Source organism: Oryctolagus cuniculus, chromosome 6, assembly GCF_964237555.1.
Source record: "Oryctolagus cuniculus chromosome 6, mOryCun1.1, whole genome shotgun sequence".
In the NCBI taxonomy this organism is placed as follows: domain Eukaryota; kingdom Metazoa; phylum Chordata; class Mammalia; order Lagomorpha; family Leporidae; genus Oryctolagus; species Oryctolagus cuniculus.
The window spans coordinates 20,982,652-21,009,710 of NC_091437.1; the positions used below are offsets into that span (position 1 = coordinate 20,982,652).

General features: G+C 52.5%; 2 long non-coding RNA genes across 9 annotated transcripts in view; one reads left to right on the forward strand and one right to left on the reverse strand.

The window, feature by feature from the left end:
• The window catches only part of LOC103347986 (uncharacterized), a 113,268-nt gene that overhangs the window by 46,004 nt on the left and 40,205 nt on the right, over window positions 1-27,059 (forward strand). For 6 of the 8 annotated variants that reach the window (XR_011389723.1, XR_011389724.1, XR_011389722.1 and 3 more), the window contains exon 4: window positions 1,085-1,167. This is a non-coding gene — a long non-coding RNA (uncharacterized lncRNA). Of the gene's footprint in view, window positions 1-1,084; window positions 1,168-8,320; window positions 8,583-8,845; window positions 9,137-27,059 lie in introns of those variants that run through there. The other 2 variants (XR_011389720.1, XR_011389721.1) reach the window with 2 other exon arrangements.
• LOC138850144 (uncharacterized) lies at window positions 21,737-26,913 on the reverse strand. The gene is made up of 2 exons (XR_011389725.1): window positions 26,777-26,913; window positions 21,737-21,826 (listed from the first exon to the last, which is right to left on the reverse strand). It is a non-coding gene; the product is annotated as an uncharacterized lncRNA (long non-coding RNA).

Genomic DNA, 27,059 nt, shown 5'->3' on the forward strand with positions numbered 1-27,059 from the left:
CATTCAAACCACGGCACCCAGTACAGCAGTGTTTCCCTTGGGAGAACTTGACTCGCTCTCTAGCCATTCGGGGTGGGCCCACTGCCTGGCCTCTCTGCTCTGCCTTCCCTGTTCCCTCCATGGCCACCCCTTCCTCACTTCCTCCCTAGGCTTTGTCCAGCCTGTACAAGTCATAGCAGGCATTGGCAGAGTAACATGACTTCTTTTCGGGAAAGGATGGTTTGTTTCTATATTAAGAGGAATACACCAGGATCCTTCCAGCAGAGGAATACTGTGATCTTGTGTTAAATCTAAGTGTTTTTTAATTAATTGATTGATTAAATTTATTTGGGAGACAGAGTGCCCAAATATTTGTTTACTCCTCAAAATGCCAACCACAGCATAGGGCCAGGCCAAAAAGCCAGGAGCCTCGAACTCAGTCTACATCTCCCACTTGGGTGGCAGGGTCCCAACTATTTGAACCGCCTGCTGCCTCCCAGGGTACACATTGAAAAGAAGCTGGTATCAGCAAGAGAGCTGAGATTCAAACCCAGGCACAGTCAGGAGGGTCTCTTGGGCACACATAGCCTGCTGGGAAGTGGAAATGGTAGCCACTGCAAGGCTGCTGGGCCTGGCTCCCTCCCACACCCTGCCAAGTGCCCTGCTGGCCAATAACATCAGTGACATGGGGAGACCCGCTTCCTTATGCATGAGGTGTGTACCCACCCATGCCTGTTTCTGAGGGTTCCTGTGCATGCTCTTCTGCATAAGTGAATTTTCAAGTAAAAAGTCTTTCAAGTCTTTGTTTCCTCCTGGTTTCTTTTTGTTTGCTTTTTCTCCTTTCCTTTTGGAGGCTTTCCTCAAATGCTGGATGCCTTGGCTGCCTGTTGATATTTATGAATGGAGCAGTACAAAGCTGGGCTAAACTCTGTGTACTTGGGGAGAATTTACCAACTGGGAATTCTCTTTTGGGAGGGAGCCAGACTTTTCATTATCAAGCCTCCAAACTTTAGCATCTTTCTCCAGGGCTAGCTCTTTCAGCCTTAACACTGTTGACAGTTTGGGCCAGATCATCGGTTGTCAGGGTCTGTCTTGTGTATTGTAGAGTGGTTAGCAGCATCACTGACCCCTACCCACTGGATGCCAGCAGCAACCTCCTTCCCAGAGCTGTGACAACTGAAAGCATCTGTAAGTATCACCAGAGGTCCTTTGGGTGCAGCTTCCTCGCCGAATAGCACTAGTTGGCCTATGGCTGCACAGCAAACCGCCCCCAGACTCGGCAGCATGAGCAGCCACCCCTTTGTTACAGTACCAGTCAAGGATTCAGAAGGCGCACAGGTCTCCCCTGTTCCACCATGTCTGGGGCTGAGGCTGGGATAACTGGAATAGCTAGGGGGTGACTTGGATGGTGGCTGGGAGTTGGAACAGCTGGGGCTGAGGGATCCACTTCCAAGATAACCCTTCACTTGGCAGGGACAGCTGGAAGGCTGAGGCCAGCTGGGACCACTGACCAGAGAGACTAAGCATGGCCTCTTTAGTACAGGGCCTGGGAGCTGACGCTTAGTATGAATGTTCCGGACAGCAAGATGGAAGCTGTGTGGCCTTTTCTGGCCTTGCCTTGGAAGTCACACTGCATAGCTTCCACTGTAATCATAAACCTGCCCAGTTTCAGAGGAGGCGACACGGACCCACTCTCAGTGGGAGAAGTGTCGCAGAGTTTGCAGTTGTGTTTTAAATGCACCTGCTCCTGCCCAGGGTGATGTATACCTGGGGTCGAGAGGAGGGGGAGGGCAGCCTGTGGAGTTCCATTGTTCCGTCTCAGACCTCACCTTCATCCCCAGTGCTAACCTGCCCTCCCTCTGGTTGGAATCTTCCTTGTCCTGTCTTTTATCTCCTGCTGTGTGGGGTGGGAGTGAGGGTGGAGTTTGGGGAAGGTTTCAGTCAGTTTTTCCAGATCCTTACCCCCAACACACATACCACTCGGTTCCTGTCTCTTATCCCCACCATCCACAGTACCTGAGCTCCTCCAAGCTTCAGGGGAGGGAGATGAAGTGCTTGCTTCCCATGGGTGTCCTTATTCGGCCTCCTGCCCGCATCCCCTGTCCTCTGCTAGCTCCCAGGAGCCTATGTACATCTTAGCGATCCGTGTCTCCTTCACCATCCTCTTGGCCTTTGAGAGTTTATACCATTTGATTTTTTTTTTAGTCTTTTAAAAAATTTACTTATTTACCTGAAAGGCAGAGTTACAGAGAGAAGGAGGGAAGGAGGGTGAAGGGAGACAGGGAAAAAGAGAGAGGAGAGAGAGAATCTGCTGGTTCATTCTCTAGATGGCTGCAACAGCCAGGGCTGGGCCAGGACAAAGCCAGCAGTGAGCAGTTTCATCTGGGTCTCCCACATAGGTTTTAGGGGCCCATGTGCTTGAGCCATCTTCAGCTGCTTTTAGGAGCATTAGCAGGGAGCTAGATTGGAAGTAGAGCAACCAGGACTGGGGGTGCTGTCATCACAGGTGGTGGCTTAACCCGCTAGCCACAATATAGGCCCCTCCATTTGATATTTTTTTTATTTAAAAGGCAGAGTTAGAGAGAGAGAGAGAGAGAGAGACTGACTCTTTGATCCACTGATTCACTCCCCAATTGGCTACAATGGCAGGAGCTGGGCCAATCTGAAGCCAGGAGCCAGGAGCTTCCTCCAGGTCTCCCACATGGGTGCACGGGCCCAAGGACTTGGGCCATTTTCCACTGCTCTTCCGGGCACATTAGCAGGGAGCTGGATTGGAAGTGGGGCAGTGGGGAATGGAACTGGTTCCTATATGGGATGCTGGTCCGCAGGTGGCAGCTTTACCTGCTATGCCACAGCACAGGCCTTTCCATTTGATTTCTTGACTGGCCTATCAGTGGTGCTGAGGGAGAGAGAGATCAGGTCCTGTGAATAACCTGCTGTGTTTAACTGGGAGCCTGGTTGCTTCTCCTGCAGGTGGATGTGTCTCTGCCCTGAGCTTTTACCTGCCCTGCCCATAATAGCTCTGCACAATAGTGCAGTGACCACATTTCCGCTTCCGGGGATCATTCAGACTTGTCTTTATTAACAGAGAGGGTTGCACCTCTGTGGTGGGGGCTTCAATCATTGTGTTGAACTCTTTACACCGTTTTTTGTGGCCAACTCTGTCTGTGGCTGCCTCTTGTCCTTTGTGTTGACAAGGAGGTGCCACAATTCAGCCTTGAACTTGCAGTGCAGTCTTTTTTTTTTTTAAGATGTATTTATTTGAAAATCAGAATTACAGAGAAGGAGAACCAGAGGCAGAGAGAGAGAGAGAGAGAGAGAGAGAGAGAGAGACACCTTCTCTCCACTAATTCACTCCCCAAATGGCCACAACAGCCAGGGCTGGGACAGGCCAAAGCCACAAGTTTCCTGTGGGTCTCCCATGTGGGTGCAGGGGTCCAAGCAGTTGGGCCATCCTCCCCTGCCCTTCCAGGTGCATTAACAGAGAACTGGATAAGAAGTGGAGCAGCTGGGACTCAAACTGGTGGCCATATGGGATGCAGACACTGCAGGCGAAAGCTTAGCCTTCTGTGCCACAGCACTGGCCCCTGTAGTGTAGTCTTTTAAGAGGAACTAACTTGGGTGACTGCTGGCCACTGTTTGCTGTCTGCCCCTCCCCCGAACCCTGCCAGCATTGGACCTTTGTGCATTGCATCAGCCAGGCTCCTGGGCCTCACGTGTCAGTTGGGTTTGGAGTTGAGGCTGAAGGGTGAGGGAGGATGATGTTGGGGTGCTGTGTCCCTCCCCCCCGATTCCCTCCCTTGCCAGATCTCAGGTCACCAATATCTGTGTCCTTCCACTCCAAACCACAACCATCGCACCTGTCCTCCCCTGCAGCCGTCTCTGAGTTCCCATAGCCACTCTCTTGTCTTCCCCGGTAAGGGGTGGGGGTGGGGTTGTTGATCTCAGCCCCCCCTGCTGCTGGCCCCAAGGTACTTCACCTACCCTTGGGGGTTTCCTTCAGTCCTGATCCCCTCCTGTTAATAGTCTCTTGCTTAAACTCTGCTCTGTTACTGTGGGGTGTGACTCTGTCACCTGCTGGGACTCTGAGTACAGACAGTTTTTCCAATTTGCTTCTAACGCAAGAGTGAATAGTCCAAGAGTGAGGTCCCCAGGGACTGTTCTAGGAGTCCTCAGCTTTGGGTATTCTGGACTTTATACACACACACACACATACACACACACACATATACTTTTTAACAGTAATACAGATAATAGAGGGCACCAGGTTAGTGACTTGAGTGTTTTGAGAGGGGAAGTAAACATGTCAATAAAGGGGGGCCAGGAGAGAAAACTTATGCATAGCACCTTTCTGAGGTCATGTGACAGACAGGAAGCTGCCTGCGGTTTCAGAATTGTGTAAATGCCTTCCTGGAGAACGGACAGCCCTGCCTGTGTGTTTCCAGGTTGGTTTCTCTTGTTGGTGCTTTTGATCTGAGGAGTGGCATGTGCTTGTCCACCCAGTGGGATGAGGACACACTGGGGCCCAGGGAGGCGCAGGCCTGTCCCTGCCCACACATCACCCCTGCAAGTGCTTCCAGGAGCCCATTCCTCCTGTGCCCACCTCTGTATCCAGCCTGCGTGACCCTCTGCGTTCTCTTGCTGCCTAGGACTCCTGCCCTAAGCAGCCCTCACTTTTTTTTTTTAACTTGCAAATGTCTTTGAAGCACACATATCTCTAGGAAAAAAAATAACATCAAGAACTCCTCCTGGCCACCCATTTCCTGAAGCATGAAAAGGAAATGTTTTATAAATGCTTCTTAAAATGACAGGAAGGGGTACTGCCACTCTGGCTGGCAAGGGTTGCCACTGTGGAATCTCACAGGTGAAATGGGGTGGCTCCTGGGGCCTGAGATCCCAGTTAGCAGCAGCATAGGCAGATTTCTCAGGGTCCAGGCCTTCTTCTAGGCCACCGCTTTGGAGCTGTCTTGGACAGGAGGAAAAGGCCCTGGGGGCATTGTCCCCATGTCATAGGGGGAGACTGAAGCCAAGGAGGCAGAGAATAGGGGCTGCAGTGAGGAGGTGTTCTTACACCCCTCCTGCCCCATGCATGCTTCTTTTACCTCTAGGAATGTCTTTGTCAAGCATGGCTACTCTTGAGTGACATAGCGTTATCAGCTGGGCTTGTCCTCTGGCAGCCCACGCCACTCTGTGTCTTTTGGCCATGTGAGCCCAGCCAAGACCCCCAGCGTCCTTTGCCCACAGAAGTGCGGGAGGCCTCAGGCTCCTTCCTGTTTGCTCTTGCTGTACAGACGCAATGCTGCCAGACAAACATGCAAGGGCACGGCCCACAAACCCAGCCTGCTCACTGTCCCCGGTGGGGCCCAGGCCTTGGCACAGCCCTCCCACAGCAGGAGGTTCAGGGTCCGTGTTTCTGGGAGGGCAGATGGCTGGTAGTGGTGGTGGTGGTGTAACACCTCTGTGCTGTGTGTTATCTGGGCCAGGCTGCCTGTAGTTTGACCAGAGCATGCTAGAGGGTGGCCGTTGCTAGGGAGTCTGCCATTAACCACATGGAAGTATGGAGGAAGGAAAAGCATCAGCCCCGCACTTAGAGCTGAGCCCAACATGGTCCTTGGACAGATGTTGTAAGTTCCTAATCTGCTAGCACAGGCTGGGGAGTTTGGGCGTTGTCTAGAATCCAGGGCTGGCTGTTATCCACTAATGTACACAGTCTTGAGCCAGATCCTCACCCTGCCCACTGATGTCCTCAGAGCCTCTGCAGTGCCTTCACCAGGAAGCATAGTTGCCACCTGTCTGTCAAAAGCCCCATAGCAGCTATGCTGAGAGATTGGCTACTCTGGCGCAGGGCAGAGCACGGCCCACCTTATTCCCATTACACGTCGTGGCAAACTGATGCAACCAGCTTTCAGCAGACACCGCCCAGGAGATATTGCAACATCATGCCACGCTGCCCAGGAAGGAGGCCCCAAATCTCACTCCCTAAACAGGAAGTGGCCTTGGTCAGTGCCTTCTGAGATCCTTGGGTGGGTCTGATTTTCCCACGATTTGAAACCAGGTCTTTCACTCTTTTCTGCACATGGTAGTCATCTGGGGTATTAGAAAATACTGATGCCTTGGCCAGCACCACAGCTCACTAGGCTAATCCTCCGCCTGTGGCACCAGCCCGGGTTCTAGTCCTGGTTGGGGCACCAGATTCTGTCCCGGTTGCTCCTCTTCCAGTCTAGCTCTCTGCTGTGGCCTGGGAAGGCAGCGAAGGATGGCCCAAGTGCTTGGGCCCTGCACCCACATGGGAGACCAGGAGGAAGCACCTGGCTCCTGGCTTCAGATCGGCACAGTGTGCTGGCCGTAGCAGCCATTTCAGGGGTGAACCAACGGAAAAAGGAAGACCTGTCTCTTTCTCTCTCTCTCACTGTCTAACTCTGCCTGTCAAAAAGAAAAAGAAAGAGAGAAAGAAAGAAAAGACAGACAGACAAGACTGATGCCTGGACCTCACTCTCACCTCAGAGATAAGGCCTTGCACCTCTGACCGAAATGATGTATGTTTCAAAAATTTTCAACTTTTGGGCCAGCGCCGTGGCTCAACAGGCTAATTCTCTGCCTGCGGTGCCGGCACACCAGGTTCTAGTCCCGGTTGGGGCACCAGATTCTGTCCCGGTTGCCCCTCTTCAAGGCCAGCTCTCTGCTGTGGCCAGGGAGTGCAGTGGAGGATGGCCCAAGTGCTTGGGCCCTGCACCCCATGGGAGACCAGGAGAAGCACCTGGCTCCTGTTTTTGGATCAGCGCGGTGCGCCGGCCGTGGCAGCCATCGGAGGGTGAACCAATGGCAAAGAAGACCTTTTTCTTTCTCTCTCTCTCACTGTCCACTCTTCCTGTCAAAAAAAAAATTTTTTTTTCAACTTTTTTTAAATAGGCAAACAGAGATTCCATCCACTGGCTTATTCCTCAAATGTCTGCAATGGCTGAGACTGAACCAGGCCAAAGCTGGGAGCCAGAAACTCAACCCAGGTCTCCCACATGAGTGGCAGACACCTAATGACTTGAGCCATCACTGCTGCTTCTCAGGGTCTGCATTAGTGGGAAACTGGAATCTGGAGCTGGAACCCATGCTCCCCTCCCTCACACAAGCATTTTTGAGTTTTTGTTAGAGGATAATGTATGAGGGTACTTCAAAAAGTTGGTGGAAATGGAATTAAAATGTTTATTTTGGTGCAAAAAATTTTGGTATCCATGTTTCATAAATTTTTTGAAGGATCCTTATGTGCATGATCTTCAAATTTGTTTTGCACCAAAATAAACTTTTAATACCATCGTCTGTGAACTTTTTGAGACAGCGTCATAGATGCCAAAAATAAATAAATACATAAAAGCAACAGCAACTTGGCAGCACGAATCACACGTGTAGAACTCATGAATGTTCACAAAGTGAACTTGGCCTCGTTGCCAGCATCCGCATAGACAGAGCATCGCCTGCAGTCCTGGGCACTGCCTCTGATCACCATCCGCTCCAGAGGCTAGCCGCCATTCTGGCTTCCAACAGTGTAAGTTAGGTTTGCCTGTTTTCTTTTTTGTTTATTTATTTATTTAGACAGGTAGAGTTAGACAGTGAGAGAGAGACAGAAAGGTCCTCCTTTTTCCATTGGTTCACCCCCCAAGTGGCCGCCATGGCCGGTGTGCGGCGGCCGGCACTGCGCCAATCCGAAGCCAGGAGCCAAGTGTCTCCCCCTGGTCTCCCATGGGGTTCAGGGCCCAAGCACTTGGGCCATCCTCCACTGCACTCCCAGGCCACAGCAGAGAGCTGGCCTGGAAGAGGGGCAACCGGGACAGAATCTGGTGCCCCAACCGGGATTAGAATCGGGTGCCGGCGCTGCAGGCAGAGGATTAGCTTAGTGAGCCATGGTGCCTACCAGGTTTGCCTGTTCAAACTATGTGATGTAAATGAAATCCTCCACTCAAGGATGTTAGTTTGTTCAGCCTTTGTCTCTGCTGCCAAATAATTTTCCTGCTGATCTGTACTCCCTCCAGCCATGTGTGAGAGTTCTGGAGTCTTCACATCCTTGCCAACAGTTTTTTTGTTTCTGTTTTTGTTTTTTTCTTTTTCATGTTAGCCATTCTAGTGGAGGTAGTATCACAATCACAGTGTGGTTTTAATTTACATTTCCCTGATGACTAATACAGTGGAGCACCTTTTCATATGTTTACTAGCCATTTAGATCTGCTCTTTGGGCATGAGTTTTTTTTAAGAGCTCCTTAAGTAACTAATGTGCAGCCAAGGTTGAAACCATTGAGCTAAACCACAAATTAGTATCTGCTGCTCCTTTTCAGTGTTCTTTCCTTGACTTTAGAGCTCTGTGGATCTGAGAGGACCTCTTGGGCCTGGGGAAAGATAATCTTCACCCCCACCACCACCACCATCAAGCTGAGCCCACAAGGAAGAAGCAATGGGAGAGCGGAGCTTTAGGAATGCACCTCCACTTCAGAAAGGCCCGGGGGAGGGCCTGTGGCATCCACAGCTGCCACAGACATTTCCTGACCACAAAAATGGCCCCATGCTGATCTCCCAGAGCCCTGGGAATCATGTGAAGGAAGTGGAGGGCACCAGGCCAGGTACTTCCCAGTTTCTAGGTCCTGTTGAACAAGACCCAGCTCATGTGGAACTTGTGGTCAGGCTGGGGGACAGTGGAGCATGGGCTCCAGGGTCCCAGGTATAGGTGAGGGAGGCCTATTGTCTGTGGCCTTGTTCCTGGGTGGGCGAGCAGCTGCTGGGGGTGTCCTGAGTGAGTGTGGGCCTAGCTGGGTATTGGGCTTGCGTGTGAGTCCTGGTTGTCATTTCCATCATCTGGAATGGCCTTCTCTGTTCTTTGCTCTAGAATCTACACTGTAGCTGAGGCACCCTGCTCCAGGAAGTCCCTGGCTGTAGCTATTCTGAGAGTCGCAGCCCTTGAAGTAAGCATCCACACTGGCCCCCAATGGCCTGCTGCCTTGATTGAGTCTCCATTGCCTCTGTGCTCATCTTGTCCCTGCCCCTGGACTGCACCCTTGTCCCAGGGACTGCTGGGAGTTTCTCTGTGCTCCCACACAGTGAGAACAATGCCATTTGATAACTCAGTGATGCCATCCTCCAATGTGAGAAGGAAACTGCAATTAAAATGTAGACCTTACATGTCGTCAGCTTATTCCTCCCTTCTGACTCCAGCTGGGCAGGCATAAGGCCAGGATGGCCTGTGGGCTCACATTGGTGCATATGCCAGGCTGGCAGGGAGCTCTGTGGCAAGGCTGCAGTTGGACCACTGGGAGTTGCAGGGGGCAAAGAAGTTCTAGGATTCTGGCATTTGGCCTGGGCCCCTCAGTCATAGCCCCAGTGAGCTCTGAACACCTTGTGGGGTTCACCACACTGCCTAAAGCATGGAGGGAGGGGTCAGTTCTTCCTTGTCTGTCCCTTATGCTCCTTGAAGAGTATGGACCACCTTCTGCCACCTGTAGTTTGGCTAACTGCATGATCTGAGATGAGGGGCAGGAAGGCACATGGGCAAAACTGACACTTGGGAGCCTGGTGGGCCCAGAGCTAACTACAGACGTGGACTGTGCCAAGTCCTATGGATCAGGCCCATCTTGGAGATTGCTCTGAGCATGTTAGCAGAGGTGGGTGGTAGAGGTTCACATCCTTATGCAAGGAAAATCTCAGGCACAAGACGTAGTAGAGGTAAGCAAGGTAGCAAGGTTTAATGGAGGAGGGCTTCCATCAGATGAATCTGAGAGGGAGTGTTCTGTCATTTGCACTGGGGTTAAGGTTATACAGTTTAATGTTGAGAATACATCCACAACAACAAAGCAAACACCCCAGTTAAGAGATGGGCAAAGGACTTTAACAGACATTTTTCAAAAGAGGAAATCCAAATGGCCAACAGACACATAAAGATATGTTCAGGACCATTAGCCATCAGGGAAATGCAGTTCAAAACCACAATGAGGTTTCACCTGACTCCAGTTAGAATGGCTTTCATACAGAAATCAACAAACAACAAATGCTGGCGAGGATATGGGGAAAAAGGTACCTAGACCATTGTTGGTAGGAATGTAAACTGGTAAAGCCACTATGGAAGACAGTATAGAAATACCTCAAAAAATCTGAATATGGACCTACCATCTGACCCAGCCATCTCTCTCCTGGGAATTTACCCAAGGGAAATGAAATCAGTAAATAAAAGAGTTAATCTGCACCCCCTTGTTTATTGCAGCTCAATTCACAGTAACGAAGACAGGGAATCAACCTAAATGCCCATCAACCAAAGACTGGATAAAGAAATTATGAGATATTTATTCTATAGAATACGACACAGTGGTAAAAAAATAAATAAAATCCAGTCATTCGCAACAAAATGAATGAACCTGGAATACATCATGCTTAGTGAAATAAGCCAGTCCCAAAGGGACAAATACCACATGTTCTCCCTGATCTGTGAGATCTAATAGAGCACCTAAAACGAAATCTGTAGAAGTGAAATCGACACTTCGAGAAGGGATGACTTGAGCTGCACTTGTCTTGACTGTCAAGGAAGAGCTTGGGTTTTTTTGTTTTTGTTTTTATTTTTTTCTTAATACTATTTATTGAACTCTTTACTTAACATAGAGTTAATCATATGTGTATAAAGTCAATTGATGATGAATCTTAGTAAAAAAAAATAAGAGTGGGAATAAGAAAGGGAGGAGGAAGTTTGTTATTATAAAACTGTATAGTTGCCGGCCCTGCGGCTCAATAGGCTAATTCTCTGCCTGCGGCGCGGGCACACTGGGTTCTAGTCCCGGTCAGGGCGCCGGATTCTGTCCCAGTTGCTCCTCTTCTAGTCCAGCTCTCTGCTGTGGCCCAGGAGTGCAGTGGAGGATGGCCCAAGTCCTTGGGCCCTGAACCCGCATGGGAGACCAGGAGAGGCACCTGGCTCTTGACTTCAGATCAGCGCAGTACACCAGCCACAGCACGCCTGGCTCCTGGCTTCGGATCAGCGCAGTACACCAGCTGCAGCACACCGGCCGCAGCGGCCATTAGGGAGTGAACCAATGGCAAAGGAGGACCTTTCTGTTCGTCTCTCTCTCTCTCACTGTCCACTCTGCCTGTCAAAAAAAAAAAAAAAATCTGTACCCCTTAGAAGTAAATCTGTAGGAATATATGCAGAACTATACAGCCTTTTTTTTTTTTTTTTTTTTGGACAGGCAGAGTGGACAGTGAGAGAGAGAGAGAGAGAGAAAGGTCTTCCTTTGCCATTGGTTCACCCTCCAATGGTCGCCGCAGCCGGTGCACCGCGCTGATCCGATGGCAGGAGCCAGGTACTTATCCTGGTCTCCCATGCAGGTGCAGGGCCCAAGCACTTGGGCCATCCTCCACTGCACTCCCGGGCCATAGCAGAGAGCTGGCCTGGAAGAGGGGTAACCGGGACAGAAAACAGTACCCCCACCGGGACTAGAACCCAGTGTGCTGGCTCCGCAAGGCGGAGGATTAGCCTAGTGAGCCGCGGCACCGGCCTAAGGGGTACAGATTTAAACCTTGTCATGAGACCCCAAATCCCATTAAGCTGGATAGTAAAAATGCTATCTTAAGTGTTAAAGTGATCATATAAATAGGATCAAGTGTCTAATAATAATAGTAGATAGAATTAAAAAAGAGAGAATGTTCCAACATGGGAAGCAGTCCACACAGCAGACTAATAGAATGACATTCGCTTTAAGTAACACTCTGACCTCAGAATCAGCGCTTAAGGCTTCCTGGTCTGGCTGAAAAGCCTGTGAGAACATTTCAGGCATGGAAAGCCAAGATACTATGGCAAAAAAATATTCCACATGAAGGATCTCTGTGGGTGAGACCCCAGTGGGTCCCTGCCATTGTAATGGAGCATTAACTTCCTGCTTAACAGGCACAGGAGACTTTGGGTCTGAGAGTCCAAGTGCAAATGCTGGGCCTCCTGTGACTGGTCCAGCGGTAGCCTGTGTCAGTCAGTCTGGGCCTGCAGTGTTTACAGGAAGAGTGTTCCCTTCCTCGGGGTAGGAGAGGTCTGGCTCCTCCCCTTTCTTGCCAACACTTGAATTTTCTCGTGAGTCTCACCCACGGAGAGACTCTGCTCCTTTCCCTGGGCCTGATCCCAGCTTCCCCTTCTTTCAGGGGCTCTTCTCCTACCCTTCAAGACCCCACCTGGGGCAACAGAGTCTCCTTCTGAGGTGGGAGGGGAAGGGGACTGGTGTTTAATGGGCAGAGTTTCAATTCAAAAAGATGAGAAAACTATGGAGGCAGGCAGGGGTGACAGCTGTGCAACAGTATGGGTGTGCTTAAAAATGGCTAAAATGAATAATTTTACATATATTTTACCATAATAAAAAGTAATTTGGAAGTGTTACAAAGATTTTTTGAAAACATTATTCAACACAAAAGGAAAAATGAAAATCATTTGCAATCACCAGGTAGAGACAGCCGCTATTCCAATTTCACAGTGTACTTTCCTTTCTTTCCTTCTCTAAAAAGGAATGTGTGTGTGTTTGTATGTGTGTGTGAGAATGCTTATGTCTCCTCAGAGGTCGTGTGTGTGTGTGTGTGTGTGTGTGTGTGATGCTTATGTCTCCTCAGAGGTCGTGTGTGTGTGTGTGTGTGTGTGAGCATGCTTATGTCTCCTCAGAGGTCATAATAGGCTTAAAGAGTCTCCTCACTTCCATCCCCTGACGTTCCCCACGGTGCCATGTCCTCCCTGGCAGCCCCTGTTGTAGGTGCCAGTACTGCGACCACTTCTCATGGCTGATTCCACTTCCCTGTGTCTCCAGGAGAGCCCTTTGCTGCAAATACCCATTTCTTTTCAGTGTCTGAAGGTGTGCTACCCATACCTTGGAAAGGGTTGGAGAGAAAAGCAAGTGACTACAGCTCTCAGATGCCCCACACCTTAGCAGTGGCCACGTGAGCATGTTGGCTCTCGTGTCTCCCTGAGCCTGTTGGTCCAGGCTGTGCCAGCCTCAGGTCCCCTCCCCCATGACCCTGATCTCCATCTTGTGCCCCTTGCTTCCTGGGCCACGTTATCAATGTTTCTTCTGCTTCTCGCATCCAGCTGCTCCAGCCTGTCACGAGGCTATGCCGCCAGCTCCAACGAGCAGATATGCCCTCCCCCACTGAGAAGGCTCTGAAAGGAGTGGGGGCCCCACAGCCTCTGTTCCCTGCCCTGTACCGCTGTGGTTCAGCAGGAATGAGCCAAGCTTCACAAGCTGTGGCTCCCTTCTTCTTGGGACCTCTTTGGGTTCTGGGGTTGTCCTGCCACCATTGCCATGTAGAACTGGCCCCAGACCCCTTCCCTAGCTTTGTCATCTGATCCAGGATCCAGGGTTTTGTCAGCATCCTTGGCAGGGGGAGGGGCACCAAGGGGCCACAGTTGCTCAGATGCTGAAGTTCATGTTCGTGCCCGCTGGTTCCAGATGCACAGTGACTTCATTTGCCTCCAAAGGCCTCCACGGCAAGGTTTGTTTAATGTTGTTGTCAGGACCTTTACAACCCAGTCTGAGATTATCTTTTTATTGCAGCTTTGATTAATGATTGATCAAAAACTGATACTAGATGCATGGAAGAACAAATTTGCCCTAGAGATTAGGAAAGGTCTACATCTGCTAGGCTAACTGGGGACCTGCTAACCTAGTGTCCCTGAGACCAAACCAGGGCAGGGGTCCATTGGAAGCCCCAACCCCCACAGCTGTCACAGGTGCACTCAAACTGGGGCTGCAGAGCATTTAAATGGCCTCAAATCCTTTTTTAAATTGTTACAATTTGCAAATAAACAGCACAAGGGACAGAGCAAGAGAACCTAGAGGCTTTTAATAGATTAGTTTCTTTCCTATTTTGTTTCTAGTAATGGCTGTTAGAGGTTAGGGAAAGAGTAAAGCTTGTGTGAAGTCTGCAGCCGGGACTCCCTACCACCTGGAGCCCTGAAGAACTGACATCTGCCTTGTCCAATGGCACCAGGCAGGGGAGGAGGGTTTCATGTGCCTCAGATGTGCTGTGGCTGTTTCCATGGTCTCTGAGGCCACATTGGAATCTCCAAGGAACCCACACCTTCAGCCTCAGATGCAGGAGCGCTGGGACTCTGCCTTTGCACAACCTCCCCCACCGTGGGTTCTGCCAGTGCCCTGCTCCCGGGGGGGGGGGAGGGTGGGGCTCCCAGGGAGCAGGGTGGTGGCTGGAACAGCTTTTCTCGCCCCTCAGCTCCTCTGCGGAGCCTTGGGGACAGGAAACGGAAAGCTGGCAGCGCCACCTCTAAGCTGAAACTGGAGAAGGAAACTGGAAACCCCAGAGGTTTCTTTTCCAAAGGGAGAATCCCAGTGGGGGATGGCGGGGGGGAGGAGAACGCGGCATGGCGGAGGGGAGCATGTTTACGGGGACAGTGAGCCTGGGGACAGGGGCCTCAACACTGCCCAGCTCCCTCCCACACGGGCCAGCTCTCTGCAGTCCTGGAACGGTTTTTGCTCTCTAGGAAGAGCTGATTTCATGCTGATGTTGAAAATGCTTTTCAGCGGGGCTTTAGGAGGGACCAGGCTGTTGGTTAATCTGGGCCATTCCATCTCCCTTTGGTCTGCTGGGGCTTCCCCACATGTACACTGAGGACTTCAATCAGGAAAGGAGGTGAAACTGCTTCGTTTAGCTGAGGATCAAAGATCAAAAACTGTGGGCTCCCTTCTGTGGTCACTCCCCAACACACACACACACACACACACGTGCATGCACATGCATATGCCCACACACTGGTTTGTGCTCACCTGGGCACAAACACTAAAAGCAGCTGCCAGCAAGGGCTCTGCTCTGGGGCGACTTTGACCCCATCAGCAGAGCAGCTCTCCCGGAAGCTGCAGGTTTCCTGAGGAGACTGGAATGCAGGGCAGGAGGGTAGAGAGCGAGCCAGAACTGTCCTCACCTGCTAACTCCGCCTGCTGCCTCCTCACATGAGCTGCCTCTTCCTTAGGGGATGGCTGCCCAAGCACCCCTCCTCCCCTATGCCATGTACTCCCTCTTAGATGAAGATCCCTGCGGTTGCAGCCTCTCACAGCACCTGTGTTTTCAGATTTCTGTGTGGTTATTTGCCTAATGTTTGCCTACCTCACAGAGCTAAATCATGTGTGGCCTGGGCCTGCCATGTAGTGTTTGTTGTGTGTCCCCAGTTCCTGGAACAGTGCCTGGCATGCAGTAGCATCACGCAGAAAACCATTTAAGGTGTGCTGACTACTGATGCCTGAAGAGCCCAACAGCCGGCCGGTGCTCCAGCCAAGGGACTGCATCCCAGGCTGCAGTGTGTGGACCCCTGTCAGCCCCTCTGGGCACCTTCACTTGAGGATGCAGTGGCAGACTGCTAGCTCTGCTGCGTGTGGTTCCTTGCTTGCCCCCAGCCCATGGAATGCTTTGACTGTCCCCCATGTATACAGGCAGTTTCTGAAAGCTGTGGGCTTAGCAGGGGGAACTGGCAGGGGGAAGGGAGTCTCCTTTGGCACATCCTTGATCGCCCTGACCTTGTCCCCCTTACCTGTACAGGTGGACTTTACATAGCCTCTTCCATATCAGTAGGGAAAGGTGGTCCCTGGGCCACCAAGGAAAGAAAGGCCTGTGGGTTTAGAGGCAGGACAGCAGTTGGAGGATGCACCAGACAGTCCTTTGAGAGGAGACATGGACTGAGGAAGCAACCCTGATTTCGGCCCCCACACACCCTTGCAGTTGTCTGATTTTCTCATCTGTAAATGGGAGGTGCTGTTGTGTGTGTACCATGAAAGGCAGTATGGCAGGTACCTTAGGGCTTTGGAATCATCTGGGATCAAATCTGAGCTCTGCCATGCATGGAGTATAGGACCTTGAGTCAACTTCCAAATCTCCCTTGGCCTCATGTTTCACTTCTGTAAAATGGGAACAATCCCAGTGAATGCTGTGAATTAGTTCATGCTCCTGTCGCGTGGTGAGAACTCAGTCATCAGCAGCTGTTATCACCTTGGCCGGAGTCCTGAGGATCCAGTAAGGCGGCAGAATGTCAGCACAGCTCCCAGTCTGCAAGGGAACAGTGAGTAGCATTTTGTTTTTGTTGTTTTGTTGTTTTTATTTGAAAGGCAGAGTTACAGAGAGAGGTAGAGAGAGACTGGGGGTGGGGGTGGGGGTGGGGTCTTCCATCCACTAGTTCACTCCCCAAATGGCTGCAATGGCCAGAACTGAGCTGATCTGAAGCCAGGAGCCAGGAGCTTCCTCCAGGTCTCCTGCATGAGTGCAGGGTCCCACATGCTTGGGCCATCCTCCGCTGCTTTCCCAGGCTCATTAGCATGGAGTTGGTTTGAAAGTAGAGCAGCCAGGACTTAAACCGGTGCCCATATAGGATGCTGGCGCTGCAGGCCTGTGCTTTAACCTGCTGCACCACTGTACCGGCTTGTGAGTAGCATTTTGGAAACACTAAAGACACAGCTTCCCTCCCACCTTTGGGGTGGGGCACTTTTTTTTCCTTCCTTAATGTTAAGCTGGAAGATGCACTGAAGGGAGGTGAACAACTGAAACCACCAACCGTCTGAGCTGCAGCAGAGCAGTGTGGCCTGTGCAGCTGGCGAGGGCCCCAGGCGGGCCCACTTCCTCCCTTCCTGCCCTGCGTCTCCCTCAAGCTAGCTGGCTTCCCAAGGCTGCAGGAAGTGGGGCCAGGAACAAGCGTCCTAGGCGTGTGAAGGAAGGCCAGGCTGGGGCTGGCAGCCACCAGGGTGGGGATGGAAGCTTTTGAGGTCCTTGCTTTGCAGGAGCCCCTGCCCTCCTGCTGCTCAGGCCTGTCCTAGATGAGCTGGGGGTAGGTTCCTGCCCAGGCTCTTCCCTCTGAGGCATCGCACACCGGGCTGGAGGGGTGGAGAGCCGAATCTTCTCTCAAAGGAAATGCAGTTGTGGTTTTGAGACGCTCATATTTCACATCTGTGGTTGGCGTTTCCCAGGGTTCTCAGGGGTGAATGCAGGGTCAGCCCCATGTCACCAAGTAAGATTTGCAGTGACCCTAGCAACAGGCTCTGCTGCCCATTGGCTGCCATTGCCGTCGCCAGACAGTGCAGCTCCTGAAGGTAGCACCAAGGCTCCCGTGTGGGCAGAGGTCTCCCCCCCATCAGAAATCACTGCCCTTGGAAGTAGCCACAGGTAAGGAAGGTGCCCTGGAAAAAGGTGGACCCAGCAGGGACAGCACTATCTGGGTGCCCAAGTTCCAGAGTCCACCTGGCCAGCACTCCACCAACTGAGTTCTCACATGGCACCAGACTGGCACCCTCAGCTTGGTGGCCCTGTCTCGGCATGCCAGGCTGTGTCCCCCCCCATTGCCCAAGCTGGACTCCATGGCAATGGTTACCATTTCACAGCCCTGCCCCTTAGAGTTCCATTCATTCCTCTTGGTGCCAGCACCAAGCCAAGCTCCTTAGAGATGTTTTATCTTTTAACTCCCTCAATAACCCTGGGAGCCAGTTAGTCCTATTTTATAGATATGGAAACTGAGGCTGGGGGAAGTAGGTAAGTGACCCAAGATTGCACCACTTACTAAGTGGCAAAGCCACAATTTAAACCCAATGGGCCCACTGCGAACCTGGAATGTTGAATTGTATTATTTTGTCTTTTGTATTACATAACAAATAAACTAATAAGAATTTGTAATTTAATACAAAGCTGATATTTTCTTTAAAAAAAAAATTGGAGACAGGTGCAAATCCCATGCTGTTCTCCACAGCACCATGCTGCCAGTCCTTCCCTGTCTCTGGGGCTCTGTCTTCACACTGTGACATGGGCATGTTCATACATGTACCTCCCAGTGTTGGGGTGAGCGTTGCATGCTGTGGCTCAAGTCCAGAACCTGCGGCCGAGCAATGGCTTGTCCAGCAACGCACCTCCGTGCCTGTGGCTGGCCCGGAACCCCAGGCGTACTTGACAGCAGCTCGCATGATGGTCCGCCTACCCCCGAGGTGCTGCTGAAGCATTGAGGTTTGTGGACCAAACTTTTCTGTGGCCCTGGTATTTGGTTTCCACTTCCTCTTTTTCAACCTCCTCCCGTCCCCACCCAACTGCACTGCAGAGGTAGGGAGGCCAGAGAGCAGCCCAAGGGGCCAAGGCTGGCCAGGCTGGAGGGAACACAGTTCTGAGGACAGAAGATGGCAAAGTCACACTGTAACTCCTTGCCTCTACTCCAGACAGCACCGTTACCCTGAGGAAAACGTAGGATTATGAAGGATGTACGTGATGTGTTAAGGTGAGAACACATATCCCTGATAGCGCAGCAGGCCCATTGCTCAGGATCTGCTCCAACCGTGCTCTAGCTCACATGCACCAGAAAGTCCACACAGCACCAGGAAGAGTGCAGATGTCCAGCAGCAGCACAGGGTCCCGCAGTGACAGCAAATGAGCCATAGCAGTTGCAGTGTTGGATGCTGGCCCTAATCCTGGACGACTCTTAGGAACATAATACTGAACAAAACACATGAGAGAACACACCCAGTGTGATTCCTTTCATAAGAAGTTGAACAACTGGGCCAGCATTGTAGTGCAGCACCATTGGGCCACTACCTATGAAGCCAGCATCTCATATTGGAGTGCTGGTTCAAATCCCAGCTGCTCTGCTTCTGCTGATGCACCTGGGAAAGTAGAAGATGGCCCAAGTACTTGGGTTCCTGCCACCCATGTGGGAGACCCAGATGGGGTTCCGGGATCCTGACTTCAGCATGGCCCAGCCTCTAGTGTTGTAGCCATTTGGGAAGTGAACCAGTAAATGAGAAAAAAAGTGTGTGTGTATGTGTATCTCTGTCACTCTGCCTTTCAAATAATTTTTTTTTTTGAAGTTGAACAACTGGCCAAAATGGGCGGTATTGTTAATGGACTCATGCAGGGGAGATAAGACTGTAAAAAGCACAGCATTGATGGAAAATTTTGGGTTAGTTGTGACTTCAGAGGAGGATTGGGATTGGGATTGGCAGGGGCAAGCAAGGGGCTTTGGGAATGCTGGCCATTTATTTTATGTCTTGACCCAGTTGATGGTGATGGTATATAGAGATTTGCTGTATGACTATTTGTTAACCTGAATGTATGTTTTTGTGTTTTCCTGTGAAATAATTATTTCACAATTAAAAAAATAGAATGTGCAAGTATGTGACTGTGTTGTAGCCCTGAACAGTGCGGTGAGTGGACAGGGCATGCAGCATGCACTGTTTTGGGATGGCGGCCAGGGCTCCGTGCTGCTCACTCACCCACAAGTGTTCCTGCAGAGTGAGGAGCCTTGGAGGGAGCAGAAGATAAAGACCATCATGGAACTCAGGGTTGGAAGATGTTCTTTGGCTTGTCACTGCTGCCAGCGATCATGCAAGTGGGCTGGAAGCAACCATGGCCAAGGCCTGCCTGGCCTTCAGGGGATTTGAAGGGGCAGAGAGACAGATGCAAATGACCCCAGCCCCACTTGGCCCCCTTAGGTGGATCCCCCGGGAGTGCCACTCCCGTGGGATCCCTTCTTCAGGGATGGCCTTCAGACAATGTCCTTCCTCCGTGGCCGAGGCAAGAGGCAAGGGGATGTGCGGTGAGGATCCAAGGCTGTGGGATGCGGCTTTCTGGACTCTGTCCCCTGGGGGACTGATGATGTCTCAGGGTACAGACCTTGTATCACTCGTCGTCATTTTCCTGACCCCAAGCAGGCTGTGGATGATGCCTGAACAGTGTTTCTCAAGGCAGCGAGAGTGTAGAGTGTGTGCTGTGGAGAGTAAGGGCTCATGAGCACTGTGCAGTGAGAGTGTAGAGTGTGTGCTGTGGAGAGTAGGGGCTCATGGGCACTGTGCTGCAGAAGGGGCCCACTGGAGGGCCTGGTCCATCACCAGACAGCCCTGCCAGGGTTGCTGCCCACCGGCCCTTCTCGCAAAGGCAGCCTGGCAGGTGTTAAAGAAGTCTTAATGTGCCGGCGCCGCGGCTCACTAGGCTAATCCTCCACCTTGCGGCGCCGACACACTGGGTTCTAGTCCCGGTCGGGGCGCCAGATTCTGTCCCGGTTGCCCCTCTTCCAGGCCAGCTCTCTGCTGTGGCCCAGGAGTGCAGTGGAGGATGGCCCAAGTGCTTGGGCCCTGCACCCCATGGGAGACCAGGATAAGTACCTGGCTCCTGCCATCGGATCAGCGCGGTGCGCCGGCCGCAGCGCACCGGCCGCAGCGGCCATTGGAGGGTGAACCAATGGCAAAGGAAGACCTTTCTCTCTGTCTCCACTCTGCCTGTCAAAAACAAAACAAAACAAAACAACAAAAAAGAACTCTTAATGTGTTCAGTTTCCATGGCTCTTTGTCTCCTGGCCCACAGCATGGGTGCAGATGGGGAATTCACGTTCGCATGCTTTGGTGGTCGGTGCATTCGGCTTGTAGTGGTGACAGCTGCTGGGGTGGCCTCTGGCCCTGTGGGAAGGTTCTGAGTTGCTACCGATCGCTATTCTTCCTGTGGTGGGTGTTCTCATGGCTTTTATAAGACCCAGCTTTGGTGTCAAAACCAAATTACATTGTTGTCAACAGCGTCATGCTTCCCCCTCAACTGTCCTGGACCCTTGCTGAGGCAGCTAGTTAGTGGTAGGTCACCCATGAATGAAAGTTTTATTATTGAAATGCACAAGCATTCTTGTCATCTGATGAGCATGTCCTATGTGCCAGAAACTGCAAGGTGTTAGAACACTGTAATGAATAGGGTAGACCTGTCCCTGCCTGACAGAGCTCGCATAGACTCTGGGAAGATTTGTTGATTAAGTGATAAACCCTGACTTATCAGAGCAAACCCTTCCTGCCCTCAGGTGCTGGAGTGTGAGTGGTTGAGGGGGTAAAAACCGCTGGGCTTGGAGGGAACAGAGAGGTGCCCAAGTCCCAGCGCATAGGTGAGTGATTTGACCTCTCCTGAAATGAGGTTAGCAATCTGGGTGTATTCCCGGAGGCATGGAGGCTGCAGTGGGTTCACCTCACAGCGCAGTACCAGGGGTGCTGCTCTCACTGTGGTCTGCACAGCCTCTGGAGGCCTGGGATGAAATGTGCCCTGTGTGCCCTAGAGTGGACGGTCAGGGAGCAGTCGTTGTCATAATGCACAAGCCACAGGGCAGCAATGGTCACTGCAGGCCAGGAGACTGGACAGGAAGGGCCCGGCTCTGACAAGTGCCAGCAGTGATGCCTTCAAAGGCCAGGAAGCAGGGATTTCCAAGGCTGATCGGGGAGAAGTGCCGCAGGTGAGGGAGGGGCGGGCAACCTGCTTGGTTGGATGACACCAAGCCAAGTGCTTTAATTATTGAGCTGCACAGGATCCTAGAGAGCCGCGTGTCCACCCTCAGGCCTCATCAAGCAGCAGAGGCCAGGGAAGGAAGGCCGTGGGCCTCCAAAATCACACGGCGAGGCCCACGGCCAGGCCCCCAGCCTGCACAGAGCCCTGCCCAGTGGCTCCTCAGGCTGTTTGTGCCCCACAGATGAAATCCCTGGCACTTTGCATATTTCTTTAATTATGAAAGTAATCACATATAGTCAAAAATTTTTTTAAAAAGCAATTATAGTAGATCTTTATAGAGCATTTTTAAGCTATAAAAAATATAAAGAAATTGTAATCATTACGGGTGTTTTAAAAAAGTTCACAGAAAAATGGAATTAAAAGGTAAAGTGCATTTTCTGTAAGGAAAATGAAGACCCCTCTTGTAATCCGCTGTCCAGAGATGGCCACCTCTGCTGTGCAGTCTGTTTCCTCCGGCTGTGTTCCGTGTGAGAGGACATTCGTTAGGCTGGAGCTGCATTGTGTGCTATAAAAATGGTGGGTGTTTTATGACTAGGGGCTGTTTTTCCATGACGAACAAGCTCCAGAAAACATTTTCCTAAAAAAAAAAAAAAAAAAAGCAAAGCTGCTGTGGTTGGGGGCTCTGCCGGGTGCTGGGGTGCGAGCGGTGGTGAGTCTGCACTCACCCTTCCTTCCCGACACAGGAAGCTGTGAGCATCCACCCCACCAGAGGCATGGCGGGTGGTGATGGCTGTTGTTAGTAAGAACAGTGCGTCGGCCTGCATGGCACAGCGTCTCCTGTGCGTCCTCTCACCCGAGGCACTCCTGTGAGACGGTGCTGCTGTGCTCATTTTACAGGTGAAGAGACCGAGGCTACTGGAGGCCTAGTGGCTTGTGGGAGGCTCCACAGCCAGTAAGTGGCCTAGTGGAGTCTGCATCAGATCCGGCAGTCCCTGATTCAGAGACATTTTTCCCTCCAGCTCTAGCTTTTCCTGAGCCAAGCTTGATCTCCTTAGTGAGGCCCAGGACTGGAGTGTTGGAAGATTTAGGGGTGTGTGGAGGGACCATAGGGGTCCACCCTGCAAGTCTTAAGCCAAGCCCTGGGGGTTCTTGGGTGACTCAGAGCCAGCACCTCAGCTCTTTCGAGGCATGAGGGGTGGGTTCCAAGAGGCAGCTGCCTCCGTCGATGTGTGCAGCAGAGGTGCCGTCCCTTGGGGCATCTTTCTTGATCTGCCCAAACCACTGAGGCCCCTTCCCTGCCCACGGCTCCAGTCTCAGCTTTCACAGAGGGGCTGTGGGGCTCTGTGAGGCTGTCTCTCCCCAAGGCATGGGGATTCTGACAGCCATATCTCCCGGATGGACCCCACTCCCACCCGGTATTGAGTTCCTGTAGCCATAACAAATTCCCATAAACTTAGTGGCTTATAACAGGACAAATTCTTTATCCTACAGTTCTGTGGGTTAGGAAACCTAAATAGGTCTCACTTAGCCAGACTCAAGGTGTCAGTTGGGCTGCATGTCTTTTTCTGGGGGCTTTAATAGAGAAACCAATTCCTAGCCGGCGCCGTGGCTCAATAGGCTAATCCTCCACCTTGCGGCGCCGGCACACCGGGTTCGAGTCCCGGTTGGGGCGCCGGATTCTGTCCCGGTTGCCCCTCTTCCAGGCCAGCTCTCTGCTATGGCCAGGGAGTGCAGTGGAGGATGGCCCAGGTGCTTGGGCCCTGCACCCCATGGGAGACCAGGAAAAGCACCTGGCTCCTGGCTCCTGCCAGGATCAGCGCGGTGCGCCGGCTGCAGCGGCGGCCATTGGAGGGTGAACCAACGGCAAAAAGGAAGACCTTTCTCTCTCTGTCTCTCTCTCTCACTGTCCACTCTGCCTGTCAAAAAAAAAAAAAAAAAAAAGAAACCAATTCCTGCCCATTCCAGCTGCTGGTCACCCCTGCTGTCCTTGGCCTCTGGCCCCTTGCTCCATCTTCAAAGGAGTTTCCTGTAGTGGCAGCTCCCTGGGAAGGCCTCTCTTGCCTCCTCCATCCTCACCTAAGGACCCCTGTGGTTACAGTGGGCCTGTGCAGATAATCCAAGAAAATCTCTTTTATTTTTTTCAATATTGAGAGAGAGAGAGAGAGAGAGAGAGTTTCTGTCTGCTGGATCACTACCCAAATAACCTGCAATAGCCAGGGCTAGGCCAGGCGGAAGCTGAAAACCTGGAACTTACTGTGGGTCTACACATTAGCAGGAAGGTGGAATTGGTTGCAGAGCCAGGATGCAAACCTAGACACTACGGTATGTGGTGCTGGCAATCCAAGTGGAGTCGTAACAGCTCAGCCAAACGCCCACCCCAGTCTATTTCAAAGTGAGTAGCAACCTCAGTTACGTCCATAGTCTCATTCCCTTTACCGTGGAACACAACACACTCACAGGCTCTGTGCATTAGGATGTAGCCATCTGAACTCCACAAATTAGTCTGCCTGCTACTCCCAGCCTCTCCCCTGGGTTTTCCAAGAACCCCGTGCCAGGCCGAGTCAGGATGTGCCTGCCGCTGTCTGAGGTCCTTTCTGCCCAGGTGTCCTCCCTCCTCCTGCTCCTCAACTCAACCTGTCCTGGATTCCTCCTCCCAGGCTTAGGAGGGAGGAGCTGAGCAGGAAGTGCTCGCAGGTATGGACATGGAGAAGAGGGAAGCCAAGGCGGGCCTGTGGGCAGCATAGGACAGAAGTGTCTGGGCAAGGCCTTTGGCCCTAAAGTAGAGTGACCAACTGACCCTGAGTTGCCTGGGACGTTCATAGTTTTGTCACTGAAAGTTCCAGATCCTAAGAGATACCTCAGTCTCGAGCAAACAGAAGAGTTGGTCATCCCATCTCCAAGGCCGTCTGCACCCCACCACCTACTCCCCGCCACTCCTGTAGCCTCCACAGCCCCCTCTTTCCAGGCTCCTGGATGCTAGAGACCTGAGGGTTGAAGGAGGACCCCAGCCAGTGCTTGCAGCAGTCCCAGCGCAGGCTTTGCCTGTAGACACTGTGCCTGTGTCCGCCCAGGCCAGAGCTCCTCGATCCACGCACAGGAAGTGAGAAAATATGTTTGAGCCGAAGCCTCCAAACAGTGAGCAGCCTGATTGTTCGCGGGTGTTGTGTTGCAGGTGGCTTCAATAAATGTCTTAGTGTGCTCCTCTGGAGTTCTGCCTCCTTGTACAATGAAACCACCTTCCTTCTACTTGTGTGCAATTTTAATAAAAGAAAGCCAGTAATGCGTCAGACTCCCACCTCCAGTTCTGCAGGGACCTGGGCGGGTTGTGCTCCGTGTCCTGCCCCATGGCAGCAGGTTGGTCACGGCCTGTTCTGGACAGGGCTCTACTGCAGGGACAGCACTAGCTAGTCCTCCCTGCCCCTCCCCCCTCCTCACCCTGCTGCTCCTCAGCCTGATTCCCTGCACCCCAGAGTCCAGCCTACTCATCTTGTACCCCAGCTCCTGGGGTACAAGATCTCAGCAGAGCAGGTGAGTCTGTGAACAGGTACTAAACAGCTTTGGCTGACCAGTGAGAGATGGCTGCAGGGCCAGTCGTAGCTGGGCAGTGAGACAGTGGGAGACTTGCACTGCTGGCCCTCAGAGAGCCTGCAGTCCACTGAAGAGATCCAGTACACCCAGACCTTGTGGGGACAGGGACAGATGGTGAGGCTTTGCCTGTGAGGGCTGTCAGAGACAAGATAGGGGAGGGTCCCAGTCTGCTTCATACATGCCTTAGCACAGCCCGAGGCTGAGATGGGGTCCTCTCAGGGACCACAGGGGCCAGGATAGATGGCCTCCCGGGCCCAGAGCTCTTGACGGCTACTTTTTGGCAGAAGAGAGGTGGTGAGCAGTCACTAGGCCTTTCCAAGTCTTAGAAAGCCAGATACTCCTTCAGACCCTCCTGCTGGCCCTCGGACCCTCGTCATGGGTAACTCAACTTCCTGTCGTCCAGCTCCCCTCCCCACACAGACAAGTGCAGCTAGAACACTTAGAGGGGGCTCCTGGGTCCCCATGAGAGGCAGCCACTCCGCCCTCCCCAGCCCATGGTCCTGGTGTGGCCAAAGTGACAGGACTCCTTACCTAGTTCATGGTTTTAGAAAACTGACAGTTCCAGCCGGCGCTGTGGCTCAATAGCCTAATCCTCCACCTTGCAGTGCCGGCACACCAGGTTCTAGTCCTGGTCGGGGCGCCGGATTCTGTCCCAGTTGCCCTTCTTCCAGGCCAGCTCTCTGCTGTGGCCAGGGAGTGCAATGGAGGATGGCCCAAGTGCTTGGGCCCTGCACCCCATGGGAGACCAGGAGAAGCACCTGGCTCCTGACTTCGGATCAGCGCAGTGCGCTGGCTGCAGTGCACCGGCCACGGCGGCCATTGGAGGGTGAACCAACGGCAAAAGGAAGACCTTTCTCTCTGTCTCTCTCTCTCACTGTCCACTCTGCCTGTCAAAAAAAAAAAAAAAAAAAAAAGAAAAAAAAAAGAAAGAAAACTGACAGTTCCAACCTAATGACTTCCTCCCTGCCCAAGGGCCCTGTGTCTGCACAGCCCGCCTGTCATGCAAAGTCAGCTCTCAGAGAAACCTGGACATGATTCCCCACCCTAGGCATGAGCCCGGCTCCCGAGCTGAGTCCTGCCTGGACCCCAGCCCTCTGTGAGCCAAGGGTAGCTGAGGCATGTGATGCTGTGGGGCTTTCCCGGCCCTGGGCAGCCTCAGGATCAGTGCGTAGAACATCTGGACAGCCCCTCATCCACATGGCTTTGAGGGAGCAGCAGGAGGGCAGATGCAGGGAGCGGGACCCAGGCCAGTCCAGAAGCCCAAGGCTGCCTCTCAGCTGACTTTGGAGGGTCAGGAAGGGCCGTCCCTGAAGCAAGCCTGCCGCCAGGTCTGAGTGCCTGAACCAGGGCAGTGACTAGCCAGCTGCCAGGGCCACTGGGCTCTCTGAGGGACTCAGAAGCTAGAGTTGAGCTTACCAGAGCCCCAGGGTCCGAACCGGCCATGTAGCTGGCAGTAAGGACGTGCCCCTGAGTGGTCCTGGCTCTTACTATCAATCACCCAGAGCCCAGACCTCAGGCGTACCCCAGGCCTCATAAGGGGCCTGGCTTGCAGCAGGGACACATGAGGCCTTGCCTAGACAGAGCATAGCTGAAAAGTCCTCTGTGCTCCCCAGAGCGGAGGGAAGGCCTCAGCCAGAGTCCCCTGCTGCTGGGAGCAGGCTGTGTGGCTGAGCTTCCCCCTGTGCTGGGCCAAGCCTATCTATGTTTCAGCCCCCAGGGCCCCACCCCTCGAATTGCAGGTAGTCTCCTGGGCATAGGTGGGGCCTTGCTTCCCTGGGGGTCCAAGCCAGACCCCACCCTGCTGGAGGCCTGTAGCAGCAGAGCCCATGTTACCTGGGGTGTCAGGAGTGGGCAAGGGCAACACAACAGCCACAGCTTTTGCTGCCTTCCATTCGTGTCCCCCAGTGCTTTCTTGACCCCCAGTTGCTAGTATTCTGCCCCAAACTTCCTCCCCGGGCTTGTTTCCTCCTCTGCAGGCAGCTGATACCGTGGAACCTACCTGGGTTCTGGGCATGGAGAGATAGGGGCGGGAGTCCAGGCTCCATACCGAGGAGCTGAGTCATCTTGGGCAAGCCGCCTGTGCCTGTTGCGCATTGATTTCCTGGTTGGTGAAGGAGGTGGGGGGAGTGCCTGTTCCATGGTGCACGCAGGGGGCTGGGCACAGCACCTGGCACAGTGTGAGCACCCCAGGCCTATGCTGTCCTTATCTATCTGGACTCTGAGGTCTTTCCATTCTCATCTCATGTGGGCATCATCGCCTTGGGTGAAAACTGGTGAGCTGG